Genomic DNA, 15,556 nt, shown 5'->3' with positions numbered 1-15,556 from the left:
ATCAATCTATCGTGTTTACCTAATTTTGCGATTTTGCACTGGGTTGTCCAACCACCTGAAACTGGAGAAACTTTTGAAACACATTCAATGCTTATTCACTCATGCAGACAGAAAAAGGGGGCACACAGGTGAATTTACCATTGTTGGAATTCTAGTTTAGGTTAGAGAAACAGGTTATCATCATACTCTTCTTATTCAGTGGTATCTGAAGAATGATTTGCAGGGTCTGAAATGATGTCCTGGGAATTTTAAAGCATGTCCTGGTATCTGTCTTTGTTGCATTAATTCTTCCTTCTTTCCTCTGGGTCACAAAAATAAATTACTTTTCTACTGGCCAAAAGGCAAGTTTGTATTGTTTCAGGTTGTTCTGTGGAGCTTTTCTATTATCTGTAAATATGAATTTTTGACTGTGAATACAAAGAGATAAAGAATATTTTTGAGTACTTGGCTTTCTTAAGCAGAAGTCAGTTCCTAGCTGCTTTTTCTAATAGGCTGTGGAATCAAAGTAGAGATTTAAAAAGGGAGAACTACTGCTTGCCAGATTTAGTACCTCTCCTTTTTACATAATGGTGGGGTCGCTCATTTTGGTTAACCAATCCCCATCAATTCCTATCATGTACTAGAAAGGGTTACAAGAGTAAGTACAGAGATGTTGTATTGTAGGTGATCATCAGGAAGGAAGCTGACCTACCCAAAATGTTGCAGTAGTAAGTTATTTTCCTTCCAGTCTCCTTTCCTTCCAACTCAATTCAAGATCCATTATGGACCTTAAAAAGCACCTTAATACTGACTCAAAAGGTCCAAGGGGGGAAATGAAAACAATCCAGCAGTTATGTGACCTTAAAAAACAAGAAGGAGGATGCATAGAAGAAAGTCCACAGGTATGCAGTGTAGAAAAAGGAAGAAAATTCAGTAATACCCACTTAAAACCACAGTTAAATAGTACAGCTGGAGGTAGATATTAAGGCTGATACACTATACTTGGTAAAGAGAAAAATACTACATCAAAGTAAGACCACAGCTAGGAGGGAAAGAAGGAGTTATCTTGCAATGCCTACAACAGAAAAAGCATCCAGGAGATCTAGGATCTATTTAGTCCTTTCAAATATTAAAACCTAAAGAAAAATATGTCAGACCACAGCTCAAGCCAGCACCTTATAGGAAGAGACTGGTGGTAAGAGTTTGAACAAACTGGCAGAAATTTCTCAGGTTAGAATCCAATGAAACACCTCAGACCAGAGTGCAACAGGGACATGTAAACAAAAGAAGCATTATCAATGAAAAAAGCACAGCCTGAAAAAAGGCAGCAGGCAAAAAGAAGGGGTGCATTCAGTGCAGCTTTCGGACAGGACCACACCACCTGCCTCTGTTCCACTAACAGAGCTCCCTGCTGGTAAGGCACCCCCAAAGACCTCAAACTGGACAGTAAAACACCCTGCACAGAGACAACAATGGAATCTGGACCAGCTGACCTGCCACTTTTCTGGTCTACCCACCTCCACCACAGGTTGTTTTTTCCTGTGGGTGTGATGCAGGCTAAGTTTTTGTCAAAAGACAGGAAACCATAACATATCACCTTTACAGAATTAAAAAAGGCAGCAGGTTCAAAATGAGTAAAAGGGCACGTGACAACATCAGCAAACTCCACCAATACCTGAAACATGTCTTTGCCACATAAGGCATCCATCATATATCCCTGAACAACAGGCTGCCTCTCATAATGGTGAAGTTTAAAGAACAAGTCTATCTAACATGGGTATCTGACTTTCACCTACATTTTAGGCACCAAAAGTTGCTTTTATCTCATATTAAGGTCTATACAGCATACATGAGTACATCTGAGTTTAACAGGGGAGTCTGGAAAGCAGCTTATTTGGCCTGCATTTGGTCAGAAGAATAAATTCCATTGATCGTCTTGGTTAGACTGGCAGTGACCACAACAGGAAACTAGGCATCTACTCATTGGACATGCCCACCTAAACTCAGGCAATGTTAGTGAAGCAGTCTCCTTTAAGAAAGTGCCCATGCTCTCTGAGTAGTGGAGACATGTCCTCTTCAGGGATTTTAGACTTAATTTAAAAGTCCTAGAGAAAAAAAACTTGTTAGGACTGGTAAGGAAACAATGCATAAAGTGATTAATGTGGAGCTATAATCACAGTGTGCTTGATTTGTTATGCAACGCAGAACAAATCCTCAGGTCAGGACTGCAGTAAACCTCATCCAGCTTTTGAAGGGAATACAGCCTGTTTGTCTTCACTGAACTGAATCTTCAACATGCCACAGCTAATTAATGACTCTGAAAGTCTGTAAATACTTTGACGAATATTGATATATCAGCCTGAAATCCTCACTTGGCTAGTTGGCTAAGTCTTACCTCATTTACTTCAGTGATGCTGAGAATGAATGTAGTGATTTCATCGTCTTCAGCTCCTAATAAAACAGTTAATTCAAGCAAAAAGATGTATAAAGAGGATCATGCTGAGACAGGAACCAAAGAAATTACTTCTGATAAAATAAGAAAAATGGAATCTTTCCCTGTACATGTCTACAGCTGTAAAGATATCTTGGAAGAATATTTCCTAAAGTCCTTTCCATTAAAATGAACAATAAAACAAAGGGTCAAATTCAGAGCTGACTCACAGCAGACAAATACTATGAAGAATTTGACTTTGCTGGAGTCAAACTATTTACGCTACTTAGACCAATCTGGCCTAAAATACTTAAAACATGATCAGTTGGATACTTGAGGTCTGATTCGTTACACTAGTATGTAAGACCTACAAGCTGAGGAATATTTTTTTAATCCATTTTCCTAATTCACAGTGCCACTGGCAGTGAAGATCTAGATACCAATCATTTTTCAAATTACAACTAAAGTCTAACTATGATATCAGTTTTTATTATTTTCCTATCCGCCTGATGCTAAACCTACCCAAAGGTTATAAACATAATACAAGTCAGCAAGCAAAGGTACATAATTAAGATGCATACAAAATACCCTGTGCAGCAAGTAAGTATTTTCTTTTTAATTATATTATTACCTGAGTTTATGTTACTAAATTGCTACACAATTTCATATATAATTGATTTTCCAAGAAAAATATTACCAAAGTGATTCTGTGGTTCAAAACAGCATGAACTTAATAATATACAAACAATTTTTATCTCACAACCTATAGTGTTGCATGGGATTTGTATGCTGAAAAAAATACTCCTTCATATTAACAGTAATTTTGAATGTAACATAAAAACTCAATGACTTTTTTTCTCTGTATTTGTTAAGAAGAATTCTAACAGTGCCTCCTGTGAGGATATATTTTCTAGGTGCTTTTGCAGATTATGAAAATAGTTGCGAGGAAATATTTGGATAAAGGAAGACAAAGCTCCAGGTAGCAATAGGTTTCATACTGAGTTGATAAATGCAATTAGGGATCAGAAGGATGAACAATTACTTCAGGGGAGTTTTGATACCGGAATGCAATATCAGATGATTAGAAAACTGGAAAAATATCGTCTTTTTCCTATTGCAGAAGCACCCAGCAGCCTCAGCCCAAGTGAGAAAACCACCATGCTAGGGCAATGGATATTGCATGCCCTGAAGTATTCACAGGCTCAGTAATCAAATATGAGAAAGGAATACCTGATCTTGAGAAACTATAAAGCTACCTTAGCCCAGCACAATGCAAGAAGTACTGTGAAGAGTTAAAATGAAGGAGATCTGGGAGAGATTCTTCTTGGCCCAGAGGGTTTGAGAGGGGTGGAAAATGTTCCTTGCCTGTGCAGAAGAAGAGCAGAGCAACCCAGAACCCACCACTACAGTTCTGATGAAGAGGTAGATGCATTTCACAGCCACTTTTAATGAAGGAACTACGAATTTACCAACGTTAATATCTTGCCAAACCATGTATAGCAATATCACAGGGTTTGTGTTACTAATTGCCAGAATTACTCACGTAATTGATTCTCAGAGAGCACTATTGTGGGCAGCATTCCACCACTGCTGTCAGATGATGAGCGCCTCAGCACAGCACCAACTGCACTGAGCTCCTGCTGCCGACAGACGATGCACAGCCTTCCCCAGACCATGAGGCATGGGGTAGGTCTTCGCAGTCCTTCACAGTTAAAGCTTTTGTTGAAGAAAAATTAAACTGAACTTGATAACTTAACCTCTGATACGGTCTCTTAGAACTCAGAATAAAAAGCAATGGGATACTAAAGCATGTGCTGATTAGCTGAGCAATTCTAACTCAGTTATTGTTTCCATTACGTGACTAATAGCCTCTTCTGAACAGGCTTGATTTTTGTATCTGTTTGCATTAGAGTCAATTTGTGGTATAAGATTGGTATTATTTATTGAATGCTACACCCAGCTGCAAAGTTAAAAGTATGACAAGCTTCTATGAATTTAATTACACTACTGTGAGACACAGGCTTGTACAGATGCTATGAATTAAGTTTAGCAAATATGACTGGTGTGGTGAATGGTCAAATGGAGGTTACCAGCTCCGTGAAATTTCTTTACTCATTTCAAAAACTTTATGGACTGTTGTTTTGACCTGAGCTGACCAGGCTTTTGGGACTTGCTTATTTTGTGCATGCAAGCATTCAAAATCAAGTCAAGTTTACTTAAATATGTAGGTCTAACCTGAGCCAGAATATGTTCAAACTTGGAGGCAAGTTAGGGTTCAGTATCACTGAGCAATGTGACTGTGCACTGGAGATTCTTTAGTACATTTGAAGCTGCAGAATTTTTTCATTACTAAAAATACTTAGTATTCTGGAAGGTAGAATAAATTTGACAGCAATAAACATTTAGCGCCTTTTTCTATTTTGTCTAAACCCTTCTGCTCTAAGTGCTACAGTCTCTCTCTTTTCTTGTTCCAATATGTAATTGACAGCTCTGCCCAATGTCCTTTTCTACCTTTTGATTTTTCCCCTGGCTGCTAATAGCATACACCATTTTATACAGCTTCAGTCTATTAACCAAGTGGCTGACCTTGTGGGATGCTGAACACCTGCTGGAATACACTCAGTGCCCGTAATTCTCATTGATTTCATTAGGAGGAGAGAGAACTTGCTCTCTCCCAGGTCATTTAGGCTGATGAACAAAACCTCACTAGTAAAGACAGAGCTCTTGGTGGACCCTTGTGGTTCCAGAAAGTCAGACCAACATCACAGGTAGCTGCTTTCAGAGCACCCAGCCTGGGACTGATGCCAGACAATATTAATTGTCAAGAAATAGAAATTAGGAGCACAGCTATTCTTCATTTCTTACACAGTCAGTGAAGGGAAACGTTAAAATGTGCCCCACTGGGTCTCACCAGTAATCCATCTAGCCTAGTATCATGCCTCTAACTTGCACAAGAAGAGAGACACTACTAAGGACAGCCCACAAGCCAGGCTGCTTTCTACAGTCTCTTCTTTGTGTACCCCAGCACCTGCAGCTGTTGACGTAGGGGTGTTGGAAGGTACGTTTCTGCTCCTGATGCTGTCCTCTAGATCCAACTGTACAGGGCTTGGTGAATAGCAACAGTTCTGCCTTTACCTTATCTAGCTCCTTGGTGACTTTGGAAATCTTTGAAAATCTCAGTCATATCCTTCCTCAGCCTTTTCCTTTCCAGGTGAAGCATCCCCCATCTGCTAACCCCTCCTCATTAGGCAGCTGCCCTACACCTTCTCTGCATCTGCTCTAACACCCCTATGTCCTCCTTGATGTAGAGCCAGAACCGCTCACAGTGGTCAAAAATGGGGCACACCAAAGTTATAATGGCAAAATGGTGCCTTCTGCTTTGTTCTGAGTGACAGAGGATCTGAGCCACAGAGCTTTCTGTTTATATGCCAGCGACCATAGGACCTGTCACACCTACAGCAGCTATGTGCATCCAAGCCAGTCACTCCAACCTCCTTTTAGGGAGTGGCCCCCTTCAGACATGAGTCATCTGATTTATTTTTTCACCTGTTCTAAGATGAAATAATCAGCACCTTCTCGTGTTGCTGCTCCTTCCTGCTGCCTGTAAAGGTACACTACACACCTAGGGCAGGTACAGATGCCTGGACTGTGGCTGCTTACAGCTGACTAGAAGAATCTCTCCTGGCATGACTTTGATTTCCAAACCCATTCCCTGCCTTCTTGCATTGGATTTTGGGGAGAAACAATCTAAGCAGAGGAGTCCTGAATCATCACACAGTGAATTAAAACTTGTTTTGATCCAGGCAGAGGTTAGAGAAGAAAGGGACATGTTCTCAGCATAGGTTCATCCAGGCTGCAGGTTTTCTGGGCAGATGTGACTTCGGCTAGGTGTGCTTAAAAAAGAGTTTCCTTTAGCAAAAAACAAGGAGTATTTGAAGCATTAAGTTTGCAAAGCAATGTTAGTGAGAATATAAACCAGTGATAATGGAATATTGAAATAAGCTCTAGTGATGACTGGGACTAAGAAATAACAATGAAAGGATGATAGACAGATAAATACCACTTCCTTTTGCTTTTATCTTTCCTGGAGAGTATGTTTTTCATTTCAGGAACATGACCAGTTCATAATGAAGTGTGGGAAGTGACAGATAGAGAGAAGAAAAGATTGAGTGCTAACTGCTATCCCACCAGTTGTTTTGTATCCCAGTCACTACTGCAAGAGTGACTCATTCTGCTTTAGTTCACATGCATATATTTGGCACTATTCCAGAAAATAATTTTGAGGATTTCATTAAAAAAAAAAAAAAAGAAAAAAAGAAAAAAGGGTAAGTATACATGCAGGTAAAATACTACCTCTGCACTCCAGTCCAGCCTTGTTTTGAGTACCCTCAGAGCTTGCACAGTGGATTAATCTCCAGCAAGACATTTCATGTGTGATTTATTAGGCATCTTGCTTTGGTTTTAGTGAACTTTCCCGTGAGGGAGCACATTACAATCAACTTTGAAACACAGAGTTAGTCACAACCCCTAAGTATAGAGACACAACCATGTCTCCATAATATTTACTTACCGGCTTATTTATTTGCAATTCTCAGGGTAGTAAACTAATAATAAGCTCCCACTAAGTCACTTAAAGTGATAATATCCTTTCACTTACATCACTAAAACATGTAACTGTTATCTATAAAAGTTTAAAAAACTGGAAACTGCAAAGATCAAAGGCGAAAGCTAAGAAGTACATATTAGAAATAACAACAGATGGCCCCAAAATGAAAACAAATGAACTCATTCCTAGAGCTCTGCTGCCGTTCATAAGCCATTTGCACTGGGGGTTTGTAGTTTATGACTTAACTGGGCCCTTCCAGAGAAATAAAATCTTGTATTCACTACAGAGCCATCATTTGTATCAAATTCTTTACAAAATCCAATAATTTATTTGTAATAAATATTTGCAAATTTATCTAGTGACCTTTAAGATGTATATACAAGCAACCACTTGTTCTGTTCTCATGTTTGTTAGGTACAAATCTGCAGAACAGCATTCACCTCATAATATGCCAGCACAGGTACTGATACTCGATCACAAATGCAGTGGTGTCACTTACAGGGTCCTTTGCTGTACAGTACTCCTGATTATCAGGTCCAGCCAAGCCCGTTATATCCTTCCCAGGAGACACAGAATAAGCAACGAAGAACAGAGAATGGTATGCCTTATGCCAGCTGCTATCCCTTATATTCTTTTCCCATTTGTTAACTGAATAAGTAAAACCAAACATCAACATAAGCAGTACAGCTGTCCACACACACCATTTACTTTGTGGTTCCTTTGGTTTTATATATTTTTTGCCCTAACTCTACAGATGGTTAGTTTGTAACATTATGCTACTTAAGATTTGAAATTCAAAGAACTGTATAAAAATGTATATCACTACAAAAGCCTCTAGTATTCACAACTTATATTTTCCATTTCTTTTCTATTCCTTATATTCTTTTTCAGACTATTTAGCTAGGGCTGTGGACCTCCTCACCTTTTCCACTTTCTTGCCAGAGGGACTTTGAACCATTCCCACACGTCTTATCGCTGGACACCAGCGAGAAGAGCTCAGCACCTCCCTCTCCGCTTCCCCTCCTCAGGCAGCTGTAGAGAGCAATGGGGTCGCCCCTCAGCCTCCCTTTCCCCAAGCTAGACAAGCCCACAGTCCTTAGCCGCTCCCTGTAGGACGTTCCTTCCAGCCCTTGCGCCAGCTGTGTTGCCCTCCTCTGGATGCATTCAAGGACCTTCACAGCTTCGCAAATTGTGGGGCCCAGGACGGCACGCAGTGTTCAGGGTGAGGCTGCACCAAGGCTGGATACGGCAGGATAATCACCTCTCCTGACCGGCTGGTTACAGCGTGTCTGACGCACCCCAGGGTGCCGTTTGCCCTCTTGGCTGCCGGGGCACCCTGCTGGCTCACATGGAGCCCGCTGTCAGCCCGCACCCCCACCCCTTCCCTCGGGGCTTGTGTCCAGCCACTTCTCTCACAATGTGTACTTGTGTCCAGCATTCCTCCGTCCTAGGTGCAGCACCTGGCACGTTGACTGGTTAAATTTCATCCCATTAATCATAGCCCAGCGCTCCAATCTATCTAGACCCTTCTGCAAGGCCTCTTGCTCCTCAAGAGAGTCACCGGCACCTCCCAGTTTGGTATCATCAGCAAACTTGCTAACGGTGCATTCAGCTCCTGCATGCAGATCACTGATAAATATATGGAACGGCACTGGCCCTAGAACTGAACCCTGAGGAACACCGCTGGTGGCCGGTCACCAGCCAGATGTAGCCCCATTCACTACAACCCTCTGAGCCCTGCCCTTCAGCCGGGTCTTCACCCAGCACACCATGAACCCGCTCATCCTGCAGCTGGACAACTTCAGAAGGATGCTGTGAGTGACAGTACCAAAAGCCTTACTAAAAACCCAGAAAAGCTACATCCACTTCATCCCCTAGGCAGGGGACATCAAATTAGTTCAATATGGACTTTCCCTTTGTGAACCCATGTTGACTGTGCCTGTTGATTGCATTATTCTTTAAATGTCTTTCTGTAGCACTCAGTGTAATCCTCTCCATAATTTTTCCATGAACTGACGTTAGACTAACAGGTCTGTAGTTCCCTGTGTCTTCCCTCATGCCCTTTTTGTAGAAGAATAACATTGGCTAGCTTCCAGTCAGTGGGGACCTCCCCAGACTGCCAAGACCTCGATTGAGAGGGTCCTGCCATAACATCCACTAGCTCCTTCAGTACTCTGGGGTTAATCCCATCAGGCCTCATGGACTTGGGTCCATTCACCTGACACAGCTGGTCCCTACAGTTTCAGTGTCCCAAAGTGAAAAGCTGCTGTTCCCATATTAGTGGTCCTCCAACTCAGGGGACTGGCAGCCCAAGGTCTATCAGTATTATTAAACACTGAGGCAAAAGACACATTGCATGGCTCTGCTTTTTCTTCATCATTATTAGACATATGACCATCTTCAACAAGGATCTGTCCAATGTTTTCTTCAGACTTCCTCTTCCTATTAACATACTTAAAAGAACCCTTATTATTATCTGAAAGAATACTGGCAAATTCCAACTCTAAGTGAGCTTTGGCCTTCCATGTCTTGTCCCTGCATAAACAAACCACAGCTCTATACTCTTCCTGCAAAGCCTGACCTTGCTTCCAGAGATCATACAATTTCTTTTTCCTCTTGAATTCCATGAGGAGTTGCCTGTTCAGCAAAGCTGGTCTTCTGCACTGCTTGCTTGACTTATAACACTGTGGAATAGCCTGCTCCTGTGCTTCTAAAAGGTGGTTCTTAAAGAATGACCAGCACTCATGGACTCCTAAGCCTTCAAAAGCAGATTCCCATGGAACTCTGATAAATAGCTCCCTGTGAAAGCTCAAAGTTTGCATTCCTGAAGTCCAGGGTAGCAACTCTCCTGTCCTTTTTTCTCATTACACTGAAAATTTTAAACTCAGCTATTCTGTGATCACTGTGGCCAAGACAGCCACCTACCATCACATTCCCCACGAGCCACTCTCTATTCACAGACAGCAAGTCTAGGAGGGAGTCTTTTAGTCGGCTCACTGAGTACCTGTGACAGGAAGTTCTCTCCTACAAACCCCCAGAATTTGCAAGGCCTGCTCATCACAGCACTATGATATTTCCAGTTGATGTCTGGGAAGCTGAAATCTCCCCATAAGCACAAGGGCTACTGATCCAGAAATTTCTCCTAATTGCCTATAGAGTAACTCATCAGTGCTGACGTCCTGGCTGGGCCATCAGTAGTAGACACCGACTACAACATCTCCTTTGTTTTCCATCCCCCTAATCCACATCCAGAGGCTCTCCACTACATCATCCACTTACTAAATGTAAGGGCTGTGTAATCAAACCTCTCTCTTACCTATAGTGCAACACCTCCTCCTCATTTGCCCTGCCTATTCCTCCTAAACAGCCTGTAGCCCACCATCTCAGCACCCCAATTGTAGGACTCCCTCCACCAAGTCTCACTAATACCAATAATATCATAGTTCTGGGAACTGACCTACGTTTCCAGTTCGTCCTGCTTGTTCCTCAAATGCAATTCTGAAAACTCATGCCACTATCACTGTTTTTTCCTGTCTTTTAGACTGAGGAATAAATATCTCAGAGAGTCAACTCTTCAAACTGTTTTGCGAGGATAAGCAAAGCTGACATGGACAGTATAATTATTTTGGAGGAAGTGAGTGATTGCTATCAACCTGTCCTTCAGTCTATAAACAATTTCAGAAGTGAGTGAAGCTGCTGAATCTGCTAATCATATGCCAGGTATTCACATTTTCTCTTCTCCTGTTTTCTTTTTTCTATTTTTTTCTCCAGTTGTTACCTGAAATCAATAGAGCTTTTTCTACTGACAATTGAGAATATTCCCTGAAATGCCCTGAGCTGCTATGCAGAAGTTTCTTGTTACAGAGAAAGGAGAGAAATGCCAAGCTGAGTAAAGAAGCTTATTTTGTTCAGCCAAGAAACAAAGTGTACTTTTTCCTTCCTTAAACAAAGCATTTTTAAGAGCAGGATGGAGGATGCTTAAATCAATAATAACCATTAAGAAGCACAAAGCTGCTAAAAGACTACATTTTTGGAGAAAGAAATTATCAGGCTTGACTTAAAAATTACTGGGTGAAATTCTATTTATGCAGGAGGGGCCCAGATCAGATGATCCTAACAGGCCTTTTTGGCATTGCAGTTTGAGAAACTATGAAACATGAAAACAGATAAATAATGTTCATCCCTGTCACAGCTTTTATAGAACACTCCCCCAGTGACACAAAACTTAACTCATTCACTTACTGCATTGAACTTATTTTTGTTCTACATACAGTTTATTAGATGAAGGTTTTTTTCGTATTGTCAAAACCATGGGTTTGATGACTTAAATTCCAAGTCCTTCTTTTCAAAGGGAAACTGAAGAGAGTAAACACAATAGCCACACCAACTGACAGCATTGTCAAGAGTTTGAGACAAAGAGGACATAGGGACAGGAAAGATAAACAAAGCTCCCAGGGTGGGGGATGCTCTGTAGCTATTAGAGTAACCATTAGAGCCTGGAAGCTGCCTTACAGCCAAAGTCAAGACACATTTGACTGGGAGTACCCAAAGAACAGAAGGCAATACCTGATGTTACAGACACCCATGGGAGTTTTGCTGTTCATTGAGGTGAGCTTTATACAATCAAATACTGAATAATTACTTTAATTGCCACAGGAAAAGTGTTACAAACATGGAACTAGAACCTGCTTAGGTCAAAACTAAAGTATATTTACATAGACAAGAAAATCCCATCACTCTCCACCCACTAACAACTGGATTTCCAAGGTCTTAGGAAAAATCCTATTTCTCTGCAAAAGATGGAGGGACCATCCCCTGTTATCCCTCCATTGCCAGGTAACACTCCCCCATCCTGCTTGGTTGGTGTGCTCTAGAGCTGCTCCAAGAAAAGAGGCTATGACACCCTACAGCTTGGCCTATAGAAGGTAGTAACACATAAATAGCCGGGACGGGGGCTGTACACCATTCATTGCTTCCCCTGTTCCCACCATAGTGAGTTACTGTGCTCTTGCCCCTGCAGACAAGCCAACACTTGCACACCTACCCCAGAAACGCCATTTCACTCTCCGCAGATGGTCCTCGGAGGGTGCACAAACACTCCGTGCTGCTACTGGAACAGTTCAGGGAAGTTATGTTTTCCAGAAAACTCACTCTGTGCTGCACTGACCAAGCATCAGAAGACCTCTATAAATGTGCACAGCTATCAGTTTGGCTTCCCTAGGTGCCTCTACATCACAGGGTTAAGAGTAGTACAACATATGCCTCACATTTCTTCTTAAATCCCATAAAGGATATCTAAATACATGTAATCCCTCTGTAATGTGATGACACAGGAGATATTACTGTGCTTGAGGTGTCAGAATATATTGCTTCTCTTCACTGGTAATACGTTAAAGACTTTCAAATTAGAGATACCCCCACTGAAATACCCCCACTTGCCCGCCCCACCCCACCCCAATTTTTCCTTCTTATTTTAGGCAATGGATTTGTTGCAAGTCAAAAATCATGTGTTAGCTCTTTGGAAAGGAGGAGTGCACAGTTCTGGATTGTAGCATTTTCATGCCATAAATTGCATTGCAAAGCAAAATGAAGCTGAGATTTCCTCACAAATAAAAGCACTGTAACATGAATACATTCATCACAGATGGGGGGTGGTGCACGATCTTGCAAGCATAATTTTTGGTGAAAATCGACTATTGGAATTTCATTAAGCTTGAAATTAACACAATTTATTTCCAAACAGTATTAATCATAATTACTAGAGTTCAGCTTCTGATTACTCCAGGAGTATGTATTTATCGCATATTTGCAGCCTAAATAGAAAAAACATACCACAGTTTGTCACCAATTGAAAAAAGATATTACTGAAACAAAAATTAAGTTGCGGCTTGAAATGATAAAAACAATATTATAGTCAATATTTCACCCATGGTTGAAAAACCTGACTGATTACATAAAGGTATCTTATCAGAGTGGAAAGCAGAGGCATGAGGAGGCAAACAGCACCTAATCCCTCTGTGGAGTAACTTCAATAAACTTCACTGTAGTTATACCACTGCCAGAATTAAGCCCACATACTTTGAATTAAAGTATGAGCCATGCTCTGACAACATGATTGTAATTTTTTCATTATTATAATCCTTGATGAGAGAAAGGCAGTCCTGTGCAGACTCCAAGAGCAGAAAAATAATTGTTACATCTATGATTCTGCAATTACAGCTTACGGGGACTACTTCTTAGCCATCTCCTTACTCCCACGAAGATTTTATAACAAAGCTTTTGAATAAAACAAGTGTTTTCAAAAGCACCAGCAACATAATGACAGACTTTTGCAAAGGACGTATTTTAATTTTGCTTTGATACATGTCTCAACTTATGGAGAATCAGCCTTCTATTTGTTCAGATAGCTTAATCCTCACTTATGTTCTTGGTTTAAGTGGCTACAAAGAAAAAACCCTCCTAAGACTGGTCTTTTCTATTTCCACTCCTCCCTTACAGTATTGTTTGAAAGAAGACATACTTTAAAAAGAATGAAGTGTTTAACAGAGAAGAAATGCAAATCTTCTTGTATATTCAGCTCAGCATGAACTACTGCTATAGGGGTTCACGCTGCGCAAAAACGTCCTCTTTGCATGTCTATGCAGGCTGAGACAGTGGACCCTGAACCCAGCCACACGTTATCATATACCACCTGACCACTTGGTCAGGGCAGCAAAGGGATTACTGTGGGTTTCAAGGTCCATTTGCTTTACAGTTGATGTTCACTACTACGGAAATGCAGAAAAATGAGCAGTTCACAAATTTTCCCAAGAAATAATGCTGACCCTCTCCGTGATTTTATAGACTACTGTGCATAAAGTCTCTATACCCAAACTTAGGTCAGATAAAAACAGGAATCAAAACGTAGAGCTGGACAAGATGACATAATTGATTCATAAGTGTACAAGGGTAGATGATAAAATATGCTATGCTATGCTATGATATTATGTGATATGATATCATATGATTGATATGATCAGTTAGCTTGACCTTTCCTATCCTCACAGAACTTTAACAACTGAGTCTTGCATCAAGTGTACAATGTCTCGGTGAGCTATAGCCCATCTCTGAGAAAAATATCCTATTGATTCAAAGACACCAGGCAATTGAAAAGCCATCATATTCCCAGTTAAATTTTGTAGATTAATTACCCTCAATACTAAAACCACACATCTTATTTGTCCATCTTATTTTCTGACTATTGGATCCCATTATGGCTTTTCCACTGTATTAAAGACCTATCTCCACAAATATCTTCCTTACGTAAGTGTAAATCATAATCAGTTCACCTTTTAATCTCCTCTTGGAGAATCAAAATACATCGTTTCTTACATGTCTACATTTATGGTGCATTTATAGACTTGAAACTACCTTTGTTAAATCTTGGTGAAAGATTTGTGATGAGGGTAATAACACTTCCCTGGTTTTCAGTATCCTTCTTGACGATATTCTGGCCAGATTCATTATTATTCCGGCAAATATCTCCCCAGCATTGAAGGATGTGAAACATCAGTTTCCTGTTCATACTTGATATTCCTTCCTTACACACCTAACATCATGTTTATCCTCTGCCCTTGGCACTTCCCAGTCAGTTCCCCATTCAGTGGCTAAGCGTACCATGAGCCCTAGCCTTTTTCAGTCACACTGCATTTTAGAATGTAACACTTTTCTTACCATAATTGGCCCTATTTTGCTAACTTTACTCATAGAAAGTTGTGCAAAACTACGTTAATTGCTCTGATGAAATCAATTAAACTGCCATCTAAAGAGGCACAACTCAAAAACCCAGGTTCCAACCAGTGTCAATGAACAAAGTCCCCCTTGCCAGCCCATGGCGTGACACCAGCTGACACAAATGCAGTATCTGTCCTCATGCATTCAGCATAAGCCATTCATACAGATATTCCTCTCTCAGTCCCTCACATCCTTTTCTACCAGATAGGACAGAAAGAGGGCAAGAGTTCAGCTGAGCTTCCCCAAACACATATGAAAAGTAGGTAAATGACCTGGTTCTCAACATCTATAAGAACTGACCTGATGACATGAAGGTTCAGTCAAGTGCTAGGTAAGCAGGATACTGCGCAGAGTTCATGCCCTTCAGTGGAGTAAAACTTAAATGCTTCCTAACGCTTCATCCCGCCATAGCAGAAAAAATACTAAGAAAAAGTCAGCTAACTTACGGCATGCTTATCTTTATGCAGCCCAGTGCAACACCACAGGCTTTTCTTTCTTTACCGTGATGGTTACTTTAAGTTCTGATAAAAGCACGTTTTTGTAACACGCCCTTTTCTAACCTGATAAGCTTTTCAGCTCTAGAAATCCTTCTGGTTAATAAGGGTCATCAGCAGGGACTGAGGAGGGACAAAGGGGGATTTTAATGTGAAATCAGAGACACCAGTGAGAAGCAAGACACTTGAGAAGTCTGGCAATGTTCATGCCATAGAAAATAACGGACCTACATTTAAAAATTATAGCCCTATTAAAGCATGAAGATATTGCAC

At 40.9% G+C, this 15,556-nt stretch overlaps 1 long non-coding RNA gene across 2 annotated transcripts in view; it reads right to left on the bottom strand.

Moving 5' to 3' along the window:
• The window catches only part of LOC119150422, an 80,889-nt gene extending 65,543 nt beyond the window's left edge, over positions 1-15,346 (bottom strand). Inside the window, exons 1-2 of one of the 2 annotated variants that reach the window (XR_005105056.1) lie at positions 6,764-6,879; positions 2,375-2,430 (exon numbers count right to left, since the gene is read on the bottom strand). This is a non-coding gene — a long non-coding RNA (uncharacterized LOC119150422). Of the gene's footprint in view, positions 1-2,374; positions 2,431-6,763; positions 6,880-15,089 lie in introns of those variants that run through there. The other variant, XR_005105057.1, reaches the window with a different exon arrangement.
• Between the last annotated feature and the right edge of the window lie 210 nt (positions 15,347-15,556).

The sequence above is a fragment of the Falco rusticolus genome, chromosome 6 (assembly GCF_015220075.1).
Source record: "Falco rusticolus isolate bFalRus1 chromosome 6, bFalRus1.pri, whole genome shotgun sequence".
Taxonomy (NCBI): domain Eukaryota; kingdom Metazoa; phylum Chordata; class Aves; order Falconiformes; family Falconidae; genus Falco; species Falco rusticolus.
Note: the sequence above shows the minus strand (reverse complement) of the source record. Positions and strands in the feature narration are given on the sequence as shown.